We start from the raw sequence: 5,240 nt of genomic DNA on the forward strand, positions 1-5,240 counted from the left end.
TTTTTGAGAAAGGAGAAGGGTCATTAAGGGCCATTTTTGCCCAATTTTATAAGTAAATGATTTTATGGTTTTCTCTTTGTTGTAACTTGTTTGTTACCATAAATAACCATTTTTTTATCATTCAAAGCATTTTTTTTTCTTTTTTGGGCCAAAACTAGCAAAAAACAACAAAAATCAAGGATTTCTGAATTTTATTTTATAAATAATTCAGTTTTCATCGTACGAAACATAATAATTAATAAAATGTTAAGAAATAATGTTATTCATACTTTGAGCTAAAACAAAATACTGAAAAGTGCATTATGAGATCCATTTTTGGGTAAAAACATGAAAAAAAACCAGAAAATTGGTGATTTCTGGGAATTTCAAAATAACAATTAATAGAACATAATAGGTATGGTTGAAATGATGGATATATTGCATAATGCTGTACTGTATAATTTAGAGAAAAGAAATAAAATTTAATATACTTATTTTAGTTATTTTGGGGTAAAAAACATGAAAAATACAACAAAAATGAAGATTTTTGGGAATTTTTAATTAAAACTTCTGGTTACCTAAAATGATTGTAACCACATATCAGAATTTTAATTCATAATGCATTTTACATTTAAATGATAGGAAATATACCCAGAATGCATAATTAAGTCGGTAAAACCATTGAAGTTCCAAAAAAAATGGAAAAACCAATATACACAAAAAGTAATGCTTTATAGAATTCTTTAGAATAACATGGAAAATACAGCAATAAAGGGATATACAGGAATTTGAATAAGGAATACATAAACTTCATTGAAATAAAAGATGATGAGTCATTAGATAATGCACTTTACATTTGTGAAATATGCATGTACACAAAAGTCAATGTTAATGACATTTTGTTGGTGGAATATGCAACCAAAAAAAACGAGGATTTCTTGGAATTTTGAATAATGAATTAATGTAGGTTAAAATGGTGTAAAGGATGAATAAGTCATTAGATGAATTCATGAAAATTGGAATAATAAAAAAAAATACAAAGGGTTAGAATGTCATAGGATAAGGCACTTTGAATTTTTAAAATGGCAATATACACAAATATTTATATCTTATACATGTTTTGGTAAAAACATGTGAAAGTACAACAAAAAGAAAGATTTCTTCGAATTTAAGATAACAGATTTATGTAATTAACCCTATGAGAAAGTGGTACAAAATGCATTCTGAATGTACTTTAAAACTGTTTCCAAGTACAAATACACTTTAATTCTCTCTATTTTCTGGCTTTTAGCCATACTTATTATACATGTACATCCCATATTTGTGAAGAATCCACAAAAATATTTTCTAGTTAAAACAGCCTTTATCTCAAAAAACTATTGTACAAATCTTTCAATTTCATTTACTTTTTTAATTACCATATCAAGTTAACTATCAAATTATAGTAATTGTATAATGATGCTTATGATTTTTGAGACCATTAAGCACCAACCACCCTTAAACACCAGTGCTATTAACTACACTATGATCGCCATCAACAGCATCATAGATAAATATACCTAAACTTCCAATACATACATAACATTTACAAACTTGTTGTGAAAATACAATTAAAACATCTCTTAGTTTTTCATTCTTCTGTTGCACTTTCTTCACTTTCTGAGCCATCTACCAACTCTGGTACAAAACCAGCATCTTCAAGCAAGTTTGACCAATTTTTTATACATTTGATGTTCCCTTCATGTCGAGCATATCCTAAAACCAAGGAACTGATGACTTATGAGCACACGCTCCTAATACTCTGGTATCAGCACTACACTGCAAATACCAACCAGTAATTTGCTGTAATATTCGATCCAAAGTAGATATGACTTTAATGATGTGTGCCAACTCTGGAGTCTAACCCTCAGCAGACCTTCAAAATCTTCATTGACCATAAAACTATATGTACCATCATCACCGAGGTGTTCATTTGTATAGGATTGTGCCAGCTTTAGTTGGTAGACACCAAGTGTTATATTCCTCAGTTCTTCCTCTGTCATTAGAGGGAAATCTGCTAGAATTCCTGGCTCATCTATCTTCTTCCACTTTGCTGTTCTTTTGTCTGAAAGCGGCCCCTCTACCTTTTTTTAAATCATTATTTCTATTACTTAAACATAAAAATATAGAATTACCAAATTATAGTATATTTTAATGATTGTAAGCTAGTATTTAAGCAGTATGCATGAAACACTAACAAATTATTTGGTGGTATCAATCCTTCAATATATTATTGGTAGTAACTATTTCATTACTTCAATATGCCTCAATATGTAATATTCATGCGACTCAATTAATTAAAGCAAATGTTGCAGCTGATAAAATAATTGACATTGATATATATATTTGATTACTTGTTTCAAATTGATTTAAAAAAAACTTTAAAGAGAGATAAAGAATATGTATTTGTAGCTGTCTTATAATATGTGGGTTTGTTAAGAACGTATGGTACAAGTCAAATCTCTAAATATTTGTTGTTCATATATGCTAGCACCATATGAAAAATAATTGAAACAGAGGAGTAAATTATATGTCAAAGAAACAACATCCCCAAAATAGGGTAAACAAATCCAAGACCCCACGTGTCTTTAATGAACAATAAAGAATATATTACATCTGAAGGAAGGCTGCAGCTAACCTAAGATTAATAAGGTATGAAAGTTCAGTGAAGACATGGACCATCTCATTCCTACTTGGTTTCTGGTAGTGTATGTTATTACCTTCATTTTTGCTGCTAATAATTGGTCACTTTCTAGGTCACCAGGTTTAAAGGTTTCCTGTATTTATTGCATATGGCTGCCACCAAACAAACATATTCTCCAATATATGGAATTTGTGTATTTGGAACTATGTTTTGGAGATATTTCCACTGTTTTAGTCTACCATTAATAGACTCTACAATCCAACGTAACTTGGCGATGAGTCGTGAAGAATTTGCCTGAAAAAAACATGTAATATGTTTTAAAATTAGAACAGTAAAAGGAGGAAGCAATGTTTGTAAGGTAAATGCATACTGTATGTTAACACGAATAAGTGCAAGATTTAATCGAGAAGATATTCATTTATAAAAGCCCTGTATAACTTCCAAAGAACTAAATAACTGTATTATATAATATCAATACTAATAAGATAATAAATTGGAAAGAGTGAATAGCCAAAATATTACTAGATTTAACGAGTATGGGAAACTTTTTAAGGGCACGAGTTAAATCTGAATGCGTTTTTGGCACTAAATTTAAATTTTGTGAATGGCAAATTGATACATGTTGTGACTTTTTGTGATGTTTCGGCAAGAGAGTCCAAGAGTTTAATTCACAGTATGAATTATCAAAAACAAAATTACAATAAGAAAGATCAATATAAATTGATTCACTGCCTAAGTACTTTGATTATCCCTTTTTGCATTAGAATATATCATATACGAGCCAATTATTGCATAGTAATCCTAAAATCTCACCTCTTGTTGTTTCTATCCATTTGGTAGAAATGATGGCATCTGGGATTTAATTCCAAGGTCTTCTAAAATACTGATGGAATCTCTGAAGCCTCTATCAACAATCAGAATGTCATCATCTTGTAGCCAGCCTTTGATATTCTCCATGTTTGTCTGGAAATTGTGTTTGAGGATGCTTGCATCATTGTTTTTTGAGTCTGCATGGTATGGGCCAAGCACAGATACTACATATCCAGTTGTTGTCACTATCATCATAGGCTTAACAAGAGGCTAATTTTTTGTGTAAACTGTATGATCTTCTTTAAAATCTAAAGTTGTTGCTTTTTTGAATGAAAATATAGGTGCCATCTACAACCAGTATTGCAGGCCTATTAACAAGATCCCCTAAAAGTTCTTGTGCTAGAGGTCTTGTATGATTTTCTATTATATTTTCCTTGGATATATGTTGAAATCCTAAATATTTAGGAGTGAAATTCCGAGTTAGTTCCTTACGAGCGGTTGATACTGCTCTTCTAACGCCAGTCTTTTCTATGTTAAAGAGGGTTGAAAGCATACAGTTTGACATCCCTGTTCTAAGTTTAACCATGAGTAGTGCAATGCAGGTTCTGATGTTGAGGTTTTTTGAAGCACGAATTGACCAGGCATGTGAAACCATATCCTCAAAGTCAGATTTTGAAATTCCTGTCAAATTCATGTAATCAGTTTCATCCAATCCTCTACTGTTGTCAAAGTCATTTCTATTTTTCTCATTTCTCTGTGCTACTGCATGGATATTTGAAATAAGGGAATGGAGCTCAGTTTTATTGAAATAGGTTTGTTGATTAGCTTGCTATTTTTTAGCATTTCAATGGCTTCTTCCTTGAGAGAATGGTCTGTTGTTAAATGTTAACTACAGCATCTGGATCCAGATAACAAGAGACAGCCAGTAATTACAAAAAGTTTATGTCTATTTTCAGCGGACAAACAGACAAACTTGTTACCCCCTTTTTTACATATGCAACAAGACGAGTGACTTTTTCTAGTTGAAAAAAATGGCAGTGGAATTGTTTGAGGACTTTTCATAGCTGTTGGCTTTGCCTTCTTTGATGGTGGCTCATAATCAGAGTCCCTGGAATTGTCTGATTCTTCAGTTTCATTACATTCCTGTACAACATCTATTTTTGCTTTTGGCAATCTATGGTATCTGGAATAGCAAGTCGTACATGTAACATCGGTTTCCTTACAACTATTTACACCTAAATAGTTTCTGAATGGTTCATATGTTGGACCAATAATAAAACGCCTTTCATTAGGTTTTGTTCTTAATCCACAATCTACACATGGGTACTCTTTCGGTCCACTGTCAGGCATTCTGGAACAAAATATCAATATAGCATACAAAATTGTCAAATAGTGTGGTGTTTAATTGGATGGATCAGTAATTAATCCGAACTCTAATGTTTGCCATTTGTTTTTAAAGATGCAAATATATTCTGACTGGGGTTTTCTTTATACAACAAAGGGGGAAATGAGGAGATACACACTTTGCTTCATGATATACTCAGCTCTATTTTGCACTATATTTACATCTTTTACTTACTTAATCATGAACTTGACACCAGTTATCAATTACATTTTGTGTTAATATAACTTCAAGACACAAACATCACTCCTAAAAAATGAGAATGTTATAAGTATTTCACAAAAAATAAAAATGAACATTTATAAGCAGAATAAAAATGTCTATGTAAATTTGCAGCAAAATTCAAATCCTGTGTAGAGCTAGGTA

General features: G+C 31.1%; 1 pseudogene; it reads right to left on the minus strand.

Annotated features, from left to right (window-relative positions):
- Window positions 1-1,609: 1,609 nt before the first annotated feature.
- LOC148617769 (uncharacterized) lies at window positions 1,610-4,834 on the minus strand (annotated as a pseudogene).
- Window positions 4,835-5,240: the final 406 nt, after the last annotated feature.

Source organism: Perna viridis, chromosome 5, assembly GCF_037379345.1.
Source record: "Perna viridis isolate PV_CMFRI_1.1 ecotype Kerala chromosome 5, ASM3737934v1, whole genome shotgun sequence".
NCBI classification, from domain to species: domain Eukaryota; kingdom Metazoa; phylum Mollusca; class Bivalvia; order Mytilida; family Mytilidae; genus Perna; species Perna viridis.